The sequence below is a fragment of the Tyto alba genome, unplaced genomic scaffold (genome assembly GCF_018691265.1).
Source record: "Tyto alba isolate M040663 unplaced genomic scaffold, T.alba_DEE_v4.0 Super-Scaffold_14, whole genome shotgun sequence".
Lineage (NCBI taxonomy): Eukaryota > Metazoa > Chordata > Aves > Strigiformes > Tytonidae > Tyto > Tyto alba.
The window spans coordinates 43295524-43317337 of NW_024881276.1; the positions used below are offsets into that span (position 1 = coordinate 43295524).

The 21814-nt window shown below is 40.9% G+C and overlaps 1 protein-coding gene across 6 annotated transcripts in view; it reads left to right on the top strand.

The window, feature by feature from the left end:
• The window catches only part of HTR1F (5-hydroxytryptamine receptor 1F), a 117973-nt gene that overhangs the window by 83163 nt on the left and 12996 nt on the right, over positions 1-21814 (top strand). For 2 of the 6 annotated variants that reach the window (XM_042789013.1, XM_042789012.1), the window contains 3 exons: positions 13820-13914; positions 18057-18241; positions 21608-21702. The gene's annotated coding sequence lies outside the window, so the exon portion shown is untranslated. Of the gene's footprint in view, positions 1-13802; positions 13915-15303; positions 15352-16983; positions 17299-18056; positions 18242-21607; positions 21703-21814 lie in introns of those variants that run through there. The other 4 variants (XM_042789014.1, XM_042789016.1, XM_042789017.1 and 1 more) reach the window with 4 other exon arrangements.

Consider the following 21814-nt stretch of genomic DNA (forward strand, 5'->3'; position numbering starts at 1 on the left):
AAGCACACAGAGATTGGGCAGTTTTTTACTGCTCTTTATCCTCTATTACCAAAGGTTTTAAAAGCCAAAGTACTTTCCCTTCTATAAGAGAAGACAGATGTGTGCTTTGCAGGACTGAACAGACTATCTTGACATTTCCTGCAGGCAATCACCGTGCTTTAAGTGTACCAGGCTGTCCCTGGTCTGAAGTTAAACACAAATGTTTCCAGGAGGCAGTAAATCTAGACGTCACTGGGGAAGGGAAAAAATCTCCATGAGGTAAAGGTTCAAGCACATAATGGGGGAAATCGTCCTAAGCAGGTGCAAGTTTCAATATTTAGGAGAGTATGGGAAGGGAGGGATCCCTATGGAGCTGCATCTCAGCACAGGCTGTGGACTGCAGAAGGAGGAAGATGCTTGCAGCACCTCACCTTTTTAGCAAAATCCTTGTTCTTTGTAATGGTTCCTAAGGGGAGCAACACAAATAGGGCAGCCTCATGCTGGGACAGTGCACTTTCCAGGAAGGTTGCCTTGTTCCTTTCTCAACACCGCAGGTGCACACATACAAAGCCACTGAAAACCTTACCTTCTACTAGGAACAAGCACAGCTCATACTGCCAACCGAAGGGAGAGGCCAACCAGGAAGAGAGACAAGAAGAAAAGACTGTTTGCCCAGCTGAAGTCATTAAGCTTGTCATCATCCCCACCAGAAGGCACTCCCCTGTGCTCTCTTCAGCTCTTTTTGGAGGTGGATATTATGTCGGGCAGTCCTGCTGGCATAAACACCTCTGCAGGAAAACACACTCAATAGGCAGGTTAGGGAGTACCACTGAGAGCAAAGGGGAAGAAGACAAGCAAAGTGCAGGCTGGGGCAAAGAGGATCTAGAGGTTTGTCTGGGCTCTTTCGAACCATTTCCTCTGGGAGGTAGGACAAGGCATTTAGCCCTCCTATACTTTCTCTTATTTTCTGAAAGAAGAAGGTGCAATATGAAACTCTCTGACACTGAGAATTTGTTTATAAAGGGTTTTAAGATAACGTAATAGAAAACTATAGAAGTCAAGCCTGTTGGTCAGCATTTATTAACATACATTTATTTTGTCCATGGATGGACACTAATGATGCCAGATCCACACACCAAACGGTAGCAGTTTTATCTATTTCAAGAAAACAGAACAGAATATATGTTCTTAAAGAGAAGAGACACATCTGTCACACACAGTATGGGTAACATTTGTTCTATCTCCGGTTGTGAAAGCACAGAATTAGAGAGAAGGTACAAGGTCACTGACAATAGATTGCCGTTCATCAAAGTACACTGTTTACAAACTGAAATAAGTATTTTCAAGATGCTAGCAGCATCATGTAAATTAACTTGGAGAGCTAAGAGCCCTCAAGTTTGAGAGCCTCACAGTAGGCCAGTTCAGGATAGACAATCTGGTTATTTCAAACAATTTAGTTCTGTCAAGATTAATGATATTTGACAAATCAGAGGTTGAAAAGGTAAGAAATAGGATTACTGATGTTGAGAAAATAGGTTTGCAATTTCTTATACAATGCTGAACAAGTACATTATGCTCTTACCAGACAGCGCATATTTGTTTACACGAACTGTAAGAAGCAGTACTAACCCTCAGTGTGGCTTTAGGCTTCTGGAAATCAATAGTGCCAAATTAAGTTTGTCCTGTAATGAACCAGATGTCGGTTGGCAAGTTCTCCAAGACACAAAGTGCTGAGCGATGGCATCCCTCCATAGGGCACGACCACAGCCCTCAATCACAAATCTGCATCTGGAATCCCACGTCGTGGCTGATGGCAGTCAGTTTGGGACCCCCATGTCCCCAGGGTTCCCAGTATGGCATCTGATTCCCACGGGGTGACACTCACTCCTGCTCAGTCTGTTCCAGCACAGGGTATCATTAACTCCCCATCCTTGCCCACATGGGACTTGAGCAGACTTTCCTTGCACACTTGCCGCACAATAAGAATTAATAACAAGCAGAGCAGAGCAGGACTGAATTGAAACCCTGCCAGGCAGGACACCTGGGAGGTGTTGAGTCCGAAGAAAAAGGCTGTGATGTTCACCTGCTGGATTCAGAGAGGCCCTGGAGCAAGTCAAGTGCCAGATCTCTGTGCCCTGAGGATGGTTTGGGTGCTGCCTTGCTGGAAAGCTCATTCTTCCTCAGCAGAGTAGCAGTGGGTATACTGGTAATTTATAGTGGCTGGCAGACTCCAGGGAAAGGAAAAGGGAACACTAAATCTCTGACCTAGTCTTTCATATAGATTTAGCCTTCCCATTAAATCATATACTAGCCTGCAGCTGCCCTACCCTCAATTTTTAAGGCACAATGGGCCAGAGAGGTCCTTTTAGACTAGAAAGGCAGCACAGGAGAAGCAAACTAGCACTCCTCTGACTGCAGTTTTTGAGTAAGCACTCCATCTGTATGTTACACAGCTCATTCATCTGGCCAGATAAATTTTAATAATTAATTACTACTGGCATGTCTTTACAAAGTTCCAAATTTAACTATCAGAAAAGGGAAGAAGCATCTTCACTTTTTTTTTTTTTTTTTTTTTTTTTTAACAGTCTCAGTTCTTAAAGAATATAAGGCTGTTTAAGGATGCTGTTCCAGTCCAGAAAGCTCTGGAAGAAAATCAGCTGGCTCTAACTTCATTTGCAGCAGGGTCTAGTCTTCTATAAAGGGATTTGCTCCCATAAAACAGATTTATTTTTCATATCTTTTAATCTTAGAATAAAAGAAACAAGTTCTTATAAGCATAATGCTTGACTCTCAAAATTTTGTAGATAGCATGAGCTACTAAATGTAGCCATGAACTGACTCTTTCATCTGCAACATACTTTCAGAACCTTCATTTTCTTAAATGTTGTTAAATGCGAAGTATCTTTCTTGCTAGCTGACCTTTCCTAATACACTTAGTAGCTGTATTTATGAAGTTTTGAATATCTCAGACTATTTACAACTGAAAACTGTTTCTTTCTGAGCACTTTATTCTTATGCAGTACATTATTTCAAACAGCCAAAATTATATTCTGAACCAAATTAATTTGTGTAACTTTATAGTCTGGTAGTATAAATCAAGATTATTTGCAAGTTCTGGTCTATCAAAACTGTGTTAAAAAGATGCAAGTTAATTCTTTTCTGAAAAGCATATGCTGTCCTTTGTTTACAACTAAAACAAACTGCAACTACATTCACTTTGAAGACCATATGTAACAGCTGATGCCCAACTCAGTCATATTCCTCTTCTAGTAAAAGCAGAAGCAGATCTTACAGAATCTGATCTTCTATAAGAAAACACAAGGACATATTTCCCCTTACGTTACTCTGAGATATTTAAATTTATGGAAAGCTATTTGTGACAACCATCAATGGCTTCCTGGAACTGGTGCACATTGTATCAAGCAGAGAATAGCATTTCTATGGCAACTGTCTCGTCACATTTCAAAAAAATGGATGAACAAGAAGCACTCATCACCTTCTACGTTTTCCATTTCCTTAGTAGTATCTTGTCTTTCCATTCACCCGATTCCTTACAGCCAAGTTAGGAAGACAACGCTTTTCAGTTAAGCTCCACGGAAATTGTTGGCTGCTTGGCTACCTGGTCATTAACGCTCTGAACTGACGCTGCCAAGAGATCTGGCGTTATTACTCCTGCTTCTCCCACTGACCCACAGCAAGGCACAGCCAGCCATAACTTTATTCCCATTTTCCGAGGACACCAGGCTGCCAAGGGTGTCCAGTTAACCTCTGCCAGAAGCCTTTCAAACAAACACAGCCACCACGGCCCTGGGCCGGCTGGTGCCACCAACGGCACAGAGGGGGAAAGCCCGCGGCTCACCCCAGCACAGCTGCTGCCATCGCCCCTGCCCTGACAGCGGCAGCCCGGCCGTCCTCTCACCTTCCAGTCCAGCTCAGTTCCTCCCCCCTGCACCTCCCCTTCACCCGCAAGGCAGCGTTAGTCACGCTTTCTCCCACGCTTCAGAGGAGATCTGAGCCAGCTCTGCAATGCCATAAGCAGCTTGCCCATTTCTGAATCATACCTTTACCCCAAAGGGCTACAGGAAGGCATCGTTCGTGTTTGCTCTGCTCTTCTAAACGCTTCTCTTTAGCGCACCTCATATAACACAGAAGAAACTATATGAGAAACTATATAAGAAACTATATGCTATATGAGAACTGGAGTCTGACGACCATGAAGGACTGAGGAACATATGTCTGGGGAAGAAATACACGACAGTATCATTGACAGGGAGGCTGGCCGTCATGGGGCAGGTTTCCCTCTATGCACCTCTGCTTGCTGAGACTGCAGTGACCTGAATACAGAGCCAAGCTGCTCAAATTATAGAGTTTCTGAGGAAGAAACATAATGGTTATTTTTATCAAGTAAAGCAGTCTCTGTATTCGGGTGAGACCTCAAAATCTTTTTTTCTTTTTTTTTTTTTTTCCTCCAAAATAGCCACCTTAATATGCCCAGCGATAGAAAAATATTTAAAGCATTATGTGAAAACACTTAATTCCCCTTTGAAAAGTATTATGAACAGCCACATATCCTCATTCTGCACCTCCAACTGGATACCATAGAAAAGACAGGCACTGTGATTCAGCCATTTCGACTTTCAAGATCTTTTTTGAAAAATGTTATAACTTCCACCGTTTCTAAGACAGAAACTTGTCAGTCACAACCCCCACATTTCCTTATGCTTTGTTCAAAACAAAAAATATGTAATTTCTTCTGTTAAGGAGCTTTTGCAAATCTTTCAAAGAATGAGCAAGTTCTGCCTTATTTCACTTTTCTTTCGTTCAGGTTCTGAACAGTGTTAGTGTGCTCAGTCTTAGAAATACCACACTGACTTGCTCTAAACGTAAGCGTGCGTTGGGGTGCAGTTTGGTTTCCTGCACTTGCTTCCTTGCCCCAACCACCCTGTGATAACAACGAGAGGAGTCCAGAACAAAATTGTACTTAGGAGAAACTCCTAGTCCTTCCTAGTAAAAATTCATCCTAGTTCTAAACTGATTGGGGTTTTTTTAAGACACAGAATTAGCACTTCTATATTGCAAGCAGGCCCGTGTATATCTTGTCCTGTTACTACAACCCTGTGCAGTCAGGATGTGAACTCTCAATCTTCAACAAATGTACACTAGAAACAGAAAATGTGGCCATAGTCAATTTGCTGTGTACTACATGAACTCTATTATCAGCTTTACATACTGTAGTTGTACTTGGCTTATTACTGAAAATGTCATTTTAAAATAGTTATTTTAAACATTTCCATTAGATACCTAATGGATCGCCTAAACCAGCAGTTCAGCAAATTAAAAAAAATTCATCAAGCTAGTAAAACATGCTTGCTTAGCAAACTTCTCTCTTGATTTGTCCTTAAGGATCACTTTATATATACGCACGCAAAGTCTTTCTAATAATCTCCCTTTCTCCATCATTTAGCATTAGCTGTATGCAAGCTTATATTCATTATATCAATGAAATTGTCCATGCTTTAGTACTTTCAACAAAAATTACTGCAATAAGTCATTTAATTGCTGCTCTAAAATTAGCTATATATTTATTTTTTAATGTGTTTTTGTAATTAATATTTATTGTGCTGTTACTGCTTCAGGTCGCAGCATTATGTTACTCAGCTTTCTTGTACAAATGATTTTTACAGGATTCAAACTAGAGAGAATAACATATTTGGAGAACTGATATTCTATTAATGAACCAATGTCATTATTGCAGAACTGACATGATTATCACAGAAATCCTTGATCGTGTATGCTGCACTGTAGTATCCCAGATGGGATTCTAGAAGTTTGGACTGTCCTCCAAGGAAAAGAAGGTCCAGAGAGGACCTTCATCATCCTGTAACTCTTAAAATCAACAGGGAATTCATACAAAATTAATATGACGAGGTTTTAGATATACAATATTTATATATTTATATAAAAAACAGGCTGTCTCCTGAGGACAGTCAACTCTGAGAGCATTTGCAAGTGAATTAACCATTTTGAAGAAGGCTAAATCAGGGGACAGAAATCGGGTACGGCGAAGGAGGCAGAGATACTGTAAAATATGAAACCTCCTATGTTTCTGAGTGCACAAATCTTAGAAATCCCTGCCCCCTCATCCCTTCTAGATACAAAATAACTGCAGGGTAACTCCTAAAATTCTTCTCTCCCCATATACAATGCTATCATTGCAATGCAGGAGGTTGAAAACATATGGAGCAGCAGCTTGGGGACTCTAATCAGATAGAAACATTCTTTGTATTACTTGAAAATTAAGAAAAGTCTGTTGCTTACCAGCATTACTGAAACTGCTATGATACAGGAAATATTTCTCTCTCTCCTACTAAAACAATGCCTCCTGGTAGCATAGTAGTTGTAACATTTACAGCCCTATCTCTAGGTCAAAGGAATGAGCAGGAGACTGCAGTAAATTGTCAGACAGCACTTTGAGATTGTGCAACTGAATGCACAAGACAGCACTAATCAGATGATGAGGGGGTGAAAATTTGATAAGCCTTTCCAAAGCAGATGTCTCTTCAACAATCCCCCCTTATACTGGTAAAATGGTTAAAATAATCTTGAATCTGCAAGAAACTTTAAACCAGTCAATTCAATGTTTCCTGCAGAGGAAATTATAAAATATTTCTGGCTGAACTGAGAAATAAAATTGTATAAAATACTGCTTGATTTCATATATTTTAAACAGATTTAAGAAAATTAGTCTAACTGATCTACTACCAAGAAGCCAGTCTAGCAGCATACATTACCAAAAATAACTTTTTATGATTTTTTTAATTACACAACTTCAAATAAATACAGATTAAGCAGCAAAATCCCTCGAAGCTTGTTGCAACTACAAGCATATTAGATGAGCTAGCTCATAAAGAAAATGAAAGACGCTGCGTACCACCTTTCCATAGTGCAGCCTGTACCACCATCACTCAGAACTGCCATTTTAAAATAATGGCCCAAAGGAGCTTCTCCAAGTTATTCATGTATCACTTAGGAAGAAGGACGTGAGAGTTATTTGAAATAACTCCCAATGGCATCAGTGTGAGAAGAGCAAGGTAACCAAAATCCACATGGTGAGGATGGCTCCGAGCCTGCCTCATCAGGCCATCCCGATGTGAAATGCTGTCCTGGGGAAAGCGCGGGCAGGGGGGATGCTGGCAGCAGGGCAAAGGGAGCGGCTGCCTCCTCGCTGCACCTTGTCTGGCCCAGGGCAGGCTGGACGACGTGAGCTGGGAACACCACATCGTGGTGTCCAAGAGGACCAGAAAGCAGCTGTTGGAAGGAGAGATTCACCACTCTCTCCATCCCTGCCAGATTTTGCTTTGGCCAGGGCACATGGCATGCAATAAACTCTCAGAAGTCCCACCAGCAGTGTGGGAGGTTGCAAAGGGTGATTTTTGTTCAGTCTGCCCAGGCCTGGAAGCAGGAGTCCAATCTCTGGACACTCCACATGTCCCTTTCCAGCAATGTTGTTTCCTCACTACCCCCTACAAAAACATCTCCTGATACCAGCCTATGGCCCCCCCAGCACTACTAGGAAAGATACCTATTCCTTTTGTTTGTTTGTTTGTTTGTGTGTGTGTGTGTGTGTGTGTGTGCATATATACACACATATATGTATGCATATATACACATTCTTCAATTTTATATACATACATATAGTGTGTGCACATAGGCACCCAATTCAAAATCGTGAGGAACAAACACTTCACAGTTAAGAGTTCCCTGACTTCAAATGCCAAGGTCTCCCTAGTGATCCTAAATAATCACACATCTGGCAATTTCCTTTGAGAGAAACCTCTTTCATCCCAGAGGAAATTTATTAAACTGATGAGATTTCTCATTTAGGGCACTTTCTAATTAAACTACCAATCTTTAAAGCTTCTGCCTTCTAAGACTTATTGTTCTTTGCACAAGATGAGAAGGCAGTCACAATTCATTGTCTTTATAGAGACACATATAGGTTAAAAAAAAATATATATATATATATTTAGCAGCTTGCAATTTCATGTCCTTGAAATTAAAAATGCTTGTATAGTTTAATATAGGGAAATAGCCAGCCTTTGCAGTACTAGACGCAGGCCCTCAACACATCCCAACATCCATGGCAGGTTTTAAAAACATATAAACTCTTTGAGATTTTAATTATATTGTTGTAGACTCACTAAAAGTTCTTTAGTTCCATAAATTGAGTCATTACCTCACATCTGAGATTTCCATATTCCCATTTATGAGAAACTGATTATTACAAATAGGATAAAATCCAAGTGGCACAATATACTATTTTCAAATCAGAAGAGAGAAAGAAAAGGAGAACTTTAAGGTCAAAAGAATTACAGGAAAGTGCCTACCTTATAAGCAAAGCGTTACACAGACAGGCTGAAATGAGATGAGGCCTCAGTTCCCTATTGCCTCTCCACCAAGTTCCCTTTTACAAGGGTGTAAAGATAACTGGTAAACCCCTATGGAATAAACTTCCTGAGAAAAGTGATCTTGACATTAACATTACTGCAAACATCCTGAAAAATACTTCTTGTATGCCCTTGCTCTGTCGGTTATCTTCATTGATGAATCATTGCAGCCCTGACATCCCCATAGTTTTTAAGCACTTCTACAAACTTCTTGGACCACTGTGTAACACCACTATAGACATGATAAATATTCAGCTTGGGAATTTATCTGCCAAATTTCTATTATTGGTATCTTGGGCAGGATTTGTTTCCTCTAGCTCTAGAGGTCCATACTGCAGATTTCTATATCTGAATTAGTCTTCCTAGGCTCCCTTTATAACCAGTGGGGAGAAATAAGCACCCTCGGGCATAATTCATCTGACTCAGTAGAAACATCTACTTCATAATGAGAATAAAAATGCCCTAGAGATGCTTGTTTCTCTGTGTAGGGTGACATTTCAGGATTAGAGGCTGCACTTAGTCAAATAAATTCCACCATTTGTGTTCTAAAGCATTATTTTTCCCCACACACTCCCAATGTGGGGTGTAACACGTGGATACTGAAATCTTACGCAGTCATAAGGGGAACGTATACATGACATGCTAGAGAATTAGACCTCTAAAGAGCTGCTCTTGTTTTGAGAGTACAGACTCAAAATTTCCCAACAGAAGGAACTCATCAGTTAGCTCTAATTAGTGTGGCTTAACATGTGTACTAAAATGGACTTCCTCCATTTTCCACCCTTATGTTCAGGAAGTTGACAGAATACTCCATGATCTTAGGTGCTTATTTCAATTCAAAACACTCTCTGAATAGCACTTGTAGCTAATTGATTTGTCTTAATTTTGTCTTAATTTACTTCCAGCTTGCTCTCTAATGCTCCAGCATAGTACTTTTTAAATTTTGAACACAGCAGAAAGCCATCCTGTGAGAAAAGCTTCTCTGAGCTTCCCCATGGGGCTTTCCAGCCACAGTTCACGGATGAAGAAGCAATGGGAGGACATACACCACCTCTAGCCATGCTAGAGGTGCACAAGGCAGCTGTCATTCCCACCCACTCCCTGAGTGATTAGGTTTAATCCTTTTGACCAGTGCAGACAAGGAGACAGGGTGCCAGCTGAAGCTTGCCCCTTTGGGATTTAAAACATGGGTGGCTGCTAGAGCCATTTCTCTCAAGCTTTTAAAAGAGAATTTCCCAGAGGGAACACAGAGTGGTCACTGACTTTCTCAGACCCCAAGTCCATTGTATTTAGTGTCATTAGTACAAAGACAGACACAGATAGGTTTTATTTTCTCCATACACTCGAGCAATGTACCACTGTGTTAGAAAAATATTAACTGTAGCCTTTTTTCCACTATCAGGAGCTTAAGCCTAGGGATAGCTTTCTCTGGCAGAAAAAAAAAAAAGTGCTTTCTGTTACTTTTAATCCTTCATCCAACTTCCACCAAGAAAGACAAGCTTACACAATGTAAAACATGGAGGCCAAGTTCAGCCTAAGAGAGGAAGCTGTCAACATTAAATGTGCTTTAAGACAACCTACCAACTACACAGATTGTTCCAATTTTCTTTCCTGAACTTCATAGGTGTAGTTTGCTTGCTAAGGTGCCAAGTGCACCAAGGATAATGCCAGATCCCTTTGTTGCCCACATACAAGCATGTGGCATGAACAACCAGCCCCAGAACAATGCTGGTGATGCCTCATCTGGTGCTGCGTCATCTGCCATCCTTGGCAGAAAAGCTCTTTTCTGATTCCACTGCTTCAAACAATACCTCTTGTCAAAAGCACTGAAATCAAACATGTGTCACAGTTTAGCATCAGCCATCTGAAATGGAAAAAGGATAGACTTTCAAGTTAAGCACCAAGTTAACTTCAAAGCACAGTTATTTTCAGCCACACTCTTGTTTCTGGAAAATTAATTTTCTTACTAGATAAAATAAGACTTGGAGAGAAATCTTACAAAAATTATTCCTCATGGATACATCCTCAAGTTATATATTTTTATGTAAGAGACCTTCAACCCGTACCTCTGCTTTAGGTACAAGAAAACCCAAGGGCCTCCTTCTGTCTTATTATCCTTAAACACATCAAGGAGTACTTAGTCAAAAACTTTTCCATTGGCTTTACTTGGAGAAAAGTTATTTATACTCTGTTCTCTTGTTGCACTAGCAACTAGAGAAAACTACTGCAGCCTTATACAAGGTAGGATGAACATTTTGGTTTGCCATGTCTGAATCCACGTTCTAAGAAGTTTAAAGCACCTAAACTTAGACGGCCTTTCCTCGGAGGAGACAACTCTTGGCAGGGAGATTGTAATGGATCAATTAACAGCATTTTATTTCAATTCACCAAGCACATCCACCAAGACTGCTAAGCACTGGTGCTTTAGGAGAGCAGGCATTTTCTAAGTGCCTGAACAGATGACTGGGAAGCAAAGTGCTTACACCTTCGAAAACTTATTTACAGTTCAACACCTGGTTGAAATCATAATTGCTTCAAGATAAAAAACTTAAATGCAAAGTACCACTAAACAGTAAGTCATTCTTAATGGTAAGATCCTTGTCTCAAAGGGCTTTTCAGCATCCTAGATACCCATTATATCTCCACCTTGTTCTCCAGACTTAATAAATCACTCAATGTTTTCAGTATTCCCCCTTACACGTATAAGGCCTGCATTGTACTTTCTCCATCAAAAGAAGTCCTCAAGAAGTTCAAGTGAGAGCTAACAAGGCTATCTGTAACCTTTCAGTGCACTTAATCTGGGTTTCTACATTACAGATCAGAAGCACTGGACCTGAAAAGCAAATCTCCTACCCGGGACATGCATCAGGAATGATTTGCTGCTGGGTTCTCTGCTGCAGAACTAATGGAAAGTGCTTGTTGCTCAGACTACTTGCAGACTGTACAGAGATTGGCAGGGGAAATGTAACCAATTCGCTGCTGGTATGGATGGGGAAAGACAGCCAAATGGGAGCATTTGGTCAAATTGCCCAGAAAGATACCCTGAAAGCTGTACAAAACTGCAGACTGAGCTCGGCTTGCCTTCAGGACACTGTTTCCATTAGAGCAAAAGGAAAGTACTTCATCTACCTCTCCTGAAGTACTAAGTCATCCTTTTTTACATAGCTTTGCAGCTAAAACAAAAGGCAAAAACTTGTCTTTAATTTCACTAGTTTCTGTGTTTCTAGTACACAAGGAAGTGTGTGTGGGGGGGAAATAGTCAACTTCTCTCCCTGACCACAGACACTCTGTTGCTCATATTATCAAACATCTGAAAGGTTAATAAAAAACACCAACCAATTAAAGTGTCAATCCAGATGTCCAAACACAGAAAATCTGGATAATTACATCTATATGTATGTGAATTTTTCCATTGCCACTCATTATTATTACTACTATCATAATTCTATGTACTGAATGAAGGGCTACAACTCCTCTATAGAGAATGTTTATTTCATTAACTCCATATGTATAGGTTGGAAAATTGCAGTAGTGCCTGGAGGAGCAGGGGCACCATTAAGCCTAGGTATTGAATATGTAGTTTAACAGATAAATGTAGTCTTTGATGCAGCATTTGCAATATATCAGAAGAGGGAAATACTATTAAATGATACTTAATTCTTTTAAATCACTACAATTTTAGATGCTTAAGTTATTTCCTAAGGTTGATTCGCAATTGTTTTAAATATTTAACTAAGATGAAATGTCCTTTAAAGATATGCAGGAAGCCAACTAGATGTTGAAAGGCTTTCTCAAGAAATTGGTACATGAGGTTCTTTGTCCTGTTTCATGGAGAATAGGAGATCTTTATGAGCTTTTCTCTGGTAGAAAACAGAGCTCTAGGAAAAGCAAACAGTTGATTCTATGCCTTTTGGCTAAAGTTAATGAATATAGGCAGTCTTTGTTGTCTTTTTAAACAACTCTCTTATATATGACTATAGCAATAGCACTAGAAGCTTCTTTATACTTGGTAAAACATAATTTTTAACCACACAAAACTAGGTCCCAGGAGGAGGCATTTGGATTTCTCACCACCTTCCAACTGAACTGTTAATTCTCAAGCATCTGTAGCATACCTATAGGAATAAAAATATCCTGACTGAACAGGACACAGAATTTGAACGTGCCTTTAATGCTCTGGTTAAATGGTCTTAAAGGGCAGTAGACTCTTAAATGAAAAGCAAAGTCTTGAAACTGCAAGAATTGCACAGACTGACATTTTTACTATTCTGACGATAGTCAGAAGACAGTTCCTGTGCTCACTGGTCTTTTTTTGATAGATAAATGATCCAAATATTGCTTCTCCCAGGGGTCCCAAGCAACACTTGTGACATTCTTAAAGGCAGATACTTTTTAGTTGACCTGCTCTGAGGCCACACATATAAATACTCAATAGCACAGCTTATGAAAACTTTTCAAAGACAATTGCCTTTCCTGTGACACACCTATTTCTGGTTTTATATAACTGCTTTTAAAGTGCAAGTTCAGTAATCATCATATATGGCAAACTGAGAATATTAAAAAGACCTATTTCCATATGCAAGTCATTGCAATTTATAACACCATTTTTATTATCAACCTGCAATGCAGCCAACACATGCAGCTGAAAAGGCCTGAAGAAATAACTGTTGCTATTATTATTCTTATAAGATGAAAGGGGCACATACAGTTGCAGTCAAAAAATCAAATACTTCAGCTTCAGACTGGAAAATAACTTTGTCGTGCCATGGAATCAAGCAGATTAAGAGCCCTCTGCTACTGATTTCCTAAACTGATGTCTCAACAACTAAACTATACTGCAGATTTTCATTAGCACAATACCATTAATGACGCAGCCAAGCTTCCTTCCAAGGCATACTTCTTTACCCACACAAAAACTCAAGAAAGCACACTCACAACAGCTGAATAAAAGGTCACAAGTACCTCTTCTCTAGTATTACTTGTCAACAAAAGAAGAGTCACCAAGACACCAACTTCTTGTACTTTGAAGACTGGTCAATATCCTCCTTCTGGATCCTCTGTAACAACCCTCACAGCAGCAGCAGATTTTTAATTACATTAAGCTAAAAAAAAATTGCATTATTAAGAAACAATCAAACAGTTTTTTCCTTAAAGCCTATTAAGACTAGCACACCTTAAGCCTTGGTCTGGCAAGTGTTCAGCCAGACAGGGAAAAACATGTGTGATACTGTCAGTGGCAGAGGGCAAGGAGACCTAGCTGGTGTGTATCTATTTTTCTAGCTGAAAGGAAATCTCTGGGGAAAAAGGACTGAGAAATAATTGCTTTGTGTTCAAAACACCTGATACGTCTGATGAACAAAACCCCTTTTCGTTGCATTTTGTTATCCCACCAGGAGGGGATGAGAGAAAAAAGGCAGGAAGATCTGCTCCTTCTCTGAATACGGCGCTGCTAAGAGCAGTCCCCTGAGGCTCCAGCTATTCACCGCAGGTTTGTTTCAGAGACCCAAACTTGTAATAATCACTTGTCTTTACAAGGTTACCTCAAGCAATGTGCAAGCATCTGCCCGTGATAACATCTGTAAATACTGAGCATCATTATTTCAGAGTTGCTCTGCAGCATGACTTTCTGGGTATCATTAGTGGCACTCTGCACCACAGCATCTGAGCAACCTTTGATGAAATTAAATGGCTCTGATTAAACTAGCCCACAGTCAGACCAAAGGAAGAACAATTGTAAACTGTAACAGATTATTTGAACTAGATACTTTCTATCTTAAGTGCATTTTATTCCTTACTTCAATTCTTCAATTCCAGGACTATCCACACAGCTAACAGTTCTCAATATACTTATGAATCACAAGTACTGAAATGCCCATTTTAGATACAGAGACACTTAAGTCAGTCATTCACCCAAGATCTCCTGGTACCTTTGCAGTCATGAAAGAACAGAAGGGACCCCACCACCTTGCTTGGCACCAGCTGCTGGGCGTCACGGGGCGCGTGGGATCCTGGGCATGCAATGCCAAGGGGGTAAGGAGGTGCCCTGGTGCAGAAGAGAGAAATCGGTTCAGGGAGGCATGAGGGTGCCAGCACACTTGCTTGATCCACATTGCCCCAATTCAGCATCCAATAGGGACCTTGCCAAAATAGTTTTGGCATAGATATCAACTTCTGAGTAACAATCTCTAGCGTTTAAACCGACTCATCTATTTCTTCAGCCTGAAGAGGCACACTTTGCCACAGTCCTCCAAACTGGGCGAAGGCAAACCAGTAAAAAAGGCAGCCAAGCTCACTGTGTTGGGCAGAGGCAGCTGCTTTCATCATGCATTATCCACATAAACACCAGCTCCATCATTTTCCCTGGGTGTTGCTGCAGAAGCAACATCTGCACAAAGAACATACTTCCTTCTTGCCATCTAACTTCTACACTGCTCACTACAGGAAACGTAATTATCTGTTAATCATCACAGAAGTCAGAAGCCAACATAAAAGCAGCAGATATATTAAAAAAAAAAAAAAAGACAGACCATGTCACGTACCCATTTATCTAAATTAAAATCTTTATCCATTTCAATGTAATAAGGAGCATAAACCTGCTGATCCCATTAAATACATCTGAAACACATCTTACAGCAATGCTTTTCATCATAACAAAAGGTTAATCTAATGATCCTGTACCATATTTGAGGGTTATTAGAAGTAGTCAAATTTTATTTTGGGGGTTGGTTTGTTGTAGTTTTGTTTTGGGGGGGGGGGGGGGGGGGGGGGGGGTAGAGGGGGTGGGTTGTGTTGTTTGGGTTCCTTTTTTTGTCAGGGTTGGTTTTGTTTTGTTTTGCTTCTTTCTTCAGTGTCCTTCTGCACTTCTTTTCCAAGTTATACCTCATCTCCAACTGAGATATATGAGAAACCTTCAAGGCATTTAAAGGTCTGTAGCATTTTTACCACTGCTAGCCAAAAATAATAGAGAAGCAAGGACTTCAGTACATTTGAGTATTTTTCCCTCCTACAGCACTACCTCAAATCACATATTTTCTGAAAGTTCCCATGCTGTTTGTTACAGCTTTTTTCAAATTAAAGTTTGGATTTAGATTAATTGATGAATAAATGGTTATGTCTATGAGGTTTTCTTTCATGCAGTGCTGCATACTGTCTAGTGAATTGAAAGTACTGACAGTCAATATTATGGTCAAATCAGGTCATACTGGAGTAATCAAAAGGAAAAAAATATATAGATGTAATCTTAATAAAATGTTATTTCTAACACAACAGATTCTAAGATTTTAGGACAAAGTTAGCTGCATGGCCTAAATGAGCTCCTAATGCTTCCTAATAAAAAAAAAAAAAATTCTCATTATCAGAAACAGAGAAAACAAAGAAAGTGGAATAAATTATTTGCAGAAGGAAAATACTGTGATTGTGTGCCTGGGTCTGAAGCAATCCATTTGAATTATCAGAAAGGATAATACATGTTGCAGTAGAGGTCAAGCAACAGCAAGCCTCGGAACTGCAGCTAACGGTGTCAAAACTTTTTAGCCCCAAAACCCAGAGTTAAACACCTACAGCTAGAGCTTCCAAGTAAAAATAGTATATTTGATTTCTTTAGATGCTGGCAACCACATTCGGTTTCTTCTGTTCCAACAGCTTTTCCTGACATAGCAAGTCGCTAACCAGATGCTGAGGGCTCAGCGATCCCCCTGCTAAGCAGGGCCTGTACCTCAGAAGCGGAGAGAGGAACACCGGCAGCCGGGCAGGCTGCAGCAGGAGCAGCAGGCGCTGGAGCTTCCCCTGCTCTGACAGCAGCCGCAACAGGGCTCCCGCCCTGTTCACAGGGGCTGAAAGTCTTACCGGAGCACCAATACCCACCCCCCCAACCCTCAGGGACTAATGCCACTGCAGGAGGGCAGATTCCTCCCATCCCTGGGAGTACCTGGGTCCAGCGTGGCCTAGGTGGCCAGCCAGACCTGCCCCGCAGCCCCCAGCAAGGCAAAACAAGCCAAGGCCAGTGATGAGGTCAGCCCCAGCCCGGCCACCCCCCGGCACCGGGGCAGAGATTTCCCACGGCGGGAGCAGGGGCAGTCACAGTGGTGACAGACCTCCCTAACCTGAGGGTATACGCACGCAGCATGCCGACCGCCTCCTGCCACCACCCGGTCCCCACCATCGCGTCACCACCTGGGAGTGCCAGGCAGGCAAAAGTTTATTTGTGTGCCCTTTTAGATTGACCAAGTATGCTTTTATGTAGGCGGCATACCCTAGTCATACAAACAAGCGAGCATAAAGTTACCGTAGCTCCCAGCCGCATCAGACAGGACGCGGCTCCACTGGCTCCCTTACACGAGATACCACTGCCTGTTCACAAACTCCCACTCTCCTGGTTCATTTTGCCGTGGTGGTTTTTGTTTTGGGGTTTTGGTGGTTGTTTCTTTATTTTGTTTGTTTGTTTAAAGTGCATGCTCCAAAGAAACCACAGCGTGATCTTCAGGACTTTAATTTTCAAGTATTGAAGATGGAGCCCACGTGCCACAGGACTTATGTACTTAGTCAGTCCCTACATTCTGCAATGGATTGAGCCTGGTGGTGTTCTTTAGCATTTTCTATGCTACATATAATATCACAAAGGTGCTATGACAGGCCATACAAAATTGGCGTCATCAGCTAGTGATGTGGCTATTTCTCCTCAGGCTTACTTAAAGCCTCAGATTCTCAGGTCAACTGATAAGAGAAAGCACCCTCTTTATATATGTGTATATAACTACCTGTAGCTAGATCCATATCTTTTTGAGAAAGCATCTAAACCTTGGGACTACTGGAGGAATGTTTGGTATATATGACCTAACTACATCCTAAAGACTGTGTATCAAGAAACAAAGAGGTAAAAGAAGCCCGGAATGTAATGTCATCACTTAGTGGCTAAAAGTGGGAAAAACTGAAATCAGAAAACGAAATAGGGACTATACAGATGTGGAGACTTGCCTAAATCTGTTCACTGCTTCCTTCCAGAAGAATTAACATTAAAATATTCTTCGGCTTCAAAGAGCAAAAACTCATTTTTAACACTAAAGAAACATAGTTTTCAATACTGGCTTCTTAAAATAGAAAACATAGAAATGATAGGCACAAATACAATGCAATCTATACATATGTACCGACATGAAGGTATACAATGAGAGACCCTATACTGTATTTCTCATTCTTTGTCAACAGTATATTGATGTTAAAATGTTAAAAGCCTTTTTCCATAAATTTCAGCAGCTTCAAAGGGTAAAACTGAAAAAGGTATTTTAGCAGAGGGCTTCAAAATTATAATTTGGTCTTTTCCAGTCTCCTGGTAGAAAAATAGTTTCTCATACTATAGTCCATAGTTAAATCCTCCAACTTCCCAATGTGAGAGTTGGACTGTGAGCAATTTAGGGAAAGGAATTCGGCATTTCCAACAGTGCTAAGCACAATGCTGCTCCCATACATAACAAACAAGCCAGACCATACAGAAGCAATAGCTTACCTTTGCTTTTTCCAGGCCCCTTCCAGCCTCTGAAGATCAGTACATTAACCATTTGCCTCTGACCTTTACTCCTGTTTTTTACTATGTTATTATGTGAAAGCACATCTTATAATCTTTATCTCTCTCAGAAACTACAGGGGCCATAGACAACCTACAATTGCTGAGAATCCACCAGAGGTTTCTCAACTCTCCTAAAGCTGTTCAGAGTACTGATATGCCTTCTGAAGATTTGCCTCCTGCAGTTTTGGGCAATTAGATACAGACCATTTAATGTTTCTCTTCACCACCAAATTAATACTACATGTTGTCATATGTAAGTACTGTCAAATGCCCTTTTTAAAAGTCCTAGTGAAATATTTTGAAAGATATTGCAAGTATACACCAAGTTTACAAAGAAATGTTCTTATCATATAAAAAGACAAATTTCATTTTCTCAGCATACAACTTAAGGAGAAAACAGTAGCTAGAATTATTGCTTCTTTATGTTAGTATTATAATCTAAATCTAAAAGATAGCTTTGCTCAACCCTCTTTTGAAACGGCATACTTTTTTTCTTACTCAGGAAACAAAGAGTTGAATTGCTGCCTATAAGCACCCCTAGGATAAAGTAGTATCTAAACTTCTCTGCAGTGATGAAGGCGTTCCTAATCACAAAGTTGTTTTAAAACAAGATCTTAGAAAGCCAACATTGACAGATTCTCAAGAGGGAAAAAAAAAAATCAACAACAGTAAAAAGACCTTTGAAATTTTGTTTGGAAATGGTTTCTTAGGTTTATCATTTAAGATTCTTTAGTGGCTTTAACAAAATGAGAAGTTTGGGGGATCACTTGAAGCAGAATAACCTTGTTGGACAATTGCTGTGTGTACTGAATTCTGGGACAACAATAAGGCCGGTTTTCATAATTAATTCTGAATCATCTGCTTAAATTTTAAGAAGCCGTTAGCAGTCATCTGTGTTGTATGTCAAGTGTCAAATTCATCAGAATTATGCAAAGGAAAAAAGCTGTGTGTGACAGTCTGTTATTTTCCTATCAGAAATGAAAATGAGTTCACAAAGTGTTAGAGAGCTTAAGACCTTATTTAGTAATCACAGAGCCTGCAACAGGAGACCTGACAGATCCAGAAAGCTTGTTTCTCTGTTTGGATGCATTTTAACACTGTCCTGCTGCTACGAGCTTCCTTTAAATTGTTATACCCCTAAATATACACCCAAGACCAAATGTTTCCAGGAATTATTCAGCAAGCTGTGATGCCAGCTGACCGCAGAGACAGTCATTGTCTCCCAAAACACAGTGCTGAGATGCCCATCCTGACCGCGCACAAGCCCTTCCCAGACGAGCCCCAAGTCACCTCCCTCCCATCTTCACCGCAGCAGCCCGTGACAAGGCAGGTGAACCTGCCGGCTTGCTCAGACAGCTCGGAAATCCCAAACTCTGGCTTCCACCACGCCACACAGACATGCTATCTGGCATCCCAGTTCTTCAAAGAAATTACTGTCTTTGTGTATGTTCAATGCGATTCAGCAGCAGAATGGGATACAGATGTATAGGCACTCCACTTCCTCGAGTGGAACCTTTCCCATCTGATGCATTCTCTCCTATCTGCATAGCTCTCCTCACCACACGCTTGATTTTATGCAGGCTGTCCTGGGACTTATTTTTCCAAATACTGATACTTTTAAAGGGGATCATGTTGTAAAGCAGTAATAAACTGAAGTAGAGAGAGATTCAAGAGCTCCAGAGTATTTTAAAACTGGAAAAGGAAGAAAGCTAAAGCCTGATCTGCACTAGAGAAGTTTTGCCAGTATAGCTGTATCCCAGATCTCAGACATAGGCATGGAACAAATGCTTTTTTGCCATTAGCACTTATGCCAATTCACTGAGTGAACTAAACTCTTCTGGCTAAAACATTCAGTTGTGTCAATGACAGGATTTAAGTCCTAAAAAAAAAAAAAAAAAAACCACACACAACCAGAAAAGCATATGAATGCAGCAAATGAGGACTTCCTAGGTATCTGGTAGCCCCTCCCTTTGAAAGATACACTCCCTAGACAAAAGTTTCCTGTGGTGCTCACCTAGAGTCTGACCAGTTAACAGACCCACACAGGAGAAAGCACGTACAAAAATGGCTCTATGCTTTGCTTTACCAGCACTGTAGCACCCTATGCAGAGTACAGTAAAAGTCATGTCCTTTTTAGTACAGATCTAAGTTTGTAGGCACAGAATCTGGATTTTTGAAAGATAGCCCCCAACCTAAGTATACACAGTGGTGAATAAATCTTAGTAGAAACATCTAAAAAACACGGCAACACCAGTTAGGAAGCACCAGTATCAGCTGTATACCTCCACCTCGTCACTATGCAAACTCTACCAACAGGAGTCCCTGTTTACCTATAGAGGAGGCACAGCTTGGATCTCTACAGGCTGATACTGTACCACATGGTGTGTTTGCAAGTCCACTGCGAGACAGTCCAACCACTGTGATCTAAGCCAGCCTGACCCAAGGACAGTTTAGCTACCACTTCTAAAATGAAAACTCCTGGGGAGGTTCCTAGATTGAGATTTTTTCCTACAGCTTCAATACAGGACCTGCCTCTGCAAGCATCTCAGATCCACATAGTAAGATTTCCCCAGCCTTCCACCTGCGCTCTCAAAGTTCACTTCTCCCATGCTAGGCTTTTGTGTAGCAGTTTCAAGAAAGACCCTGTGCAGTACAGATTTTAACAAGACCACCCTCCCCAGCCCACGCTGCTTCCTGCGGGTTCACAGTTTGCCAGCATTTTGGACAGGACAGGGTCTTTCATGCCATTCCCCCACGGCATGTCCTCCTCCATCCAGTCCTCTGCACAGAGCAGGGCCCACGTCCCTTTGGCACCCAGGCAAACTGCAGGACCTTGCACCCGTACCTGTCCTTCCTCTCCTCACTCCCTTTACACGGTCTCTCCCTAGAGCTGCCATTGCTCGCTGGTGGAAGTCATCAGGGCAAGGCAGCCTGGCACCCTGACAGAAAAGCATTGTCTGAAGGAAAAAACCAAACCCTCCTCCACAACAAAATCCTTTCCCATGGATACATCACTTTGAGAAAGCTTTCAACAAATTCTGCCTGATTTTCTGGCAGCATGTAAATCCTTTTCTCTGTGTCTTTCCCAAGGAGACAGGAAAAAAAAATTTTGAGTTCTACTTCGGCTAAAAAGTTGATGCTCTTAATTTCCCTCCCACTCTCAAACCCACCAACTTTAAGGACTGTTTTGTTTGTTTTGCTTAAAATACTTCTTGGCCAGGGCTACATGCGCATCATTCAGAGGAAATCGCCTGAATTGCCTCTGTTAGTCCTGATAAAAACAAAACAAAACAAAAAACCTAAAGAACTACTGTTTAGTGCAAAGCCAGTGTAGAATTTACTATCCAATAGAGTTATTTCATTGGATATGGGTAACAAGACCTAGGGAAAGTCCTTCAGTCTAGGAGATGATCAGATGTGGACTAGAATAAAGACAAATGATACTGTGAAAAGAAGTACAGGGAAAGACACTGGGAAGTATGCAGTAAGATAATCTTAGTACAAAAGCATCAGTCTCCAAAGACTAGGCAGAGCTGAGACTGCAGACTACATGAATTTTGCCATCTCTCCGAGTTGTAAGTGATTAACCACAGACTTGTACTGTTCTTGTGTCATGCAGAAGCCCTGCTGCAGAGCAAGAACACAGTGACGAGTTGCCTTCAATCCTCTTCCAACAAACTCTTCTGAGACCAGTTCTCCCTCAAAGCTGTCCTGGTGAGCACACAGCAGAAAAACAAATATCCTACTGTTAGCCCATGTGATAGCCTGAAAATGATGTTTTCTTCTGTTATAGATTGAAACAGAGATCTTTTCTAGACACGTATTT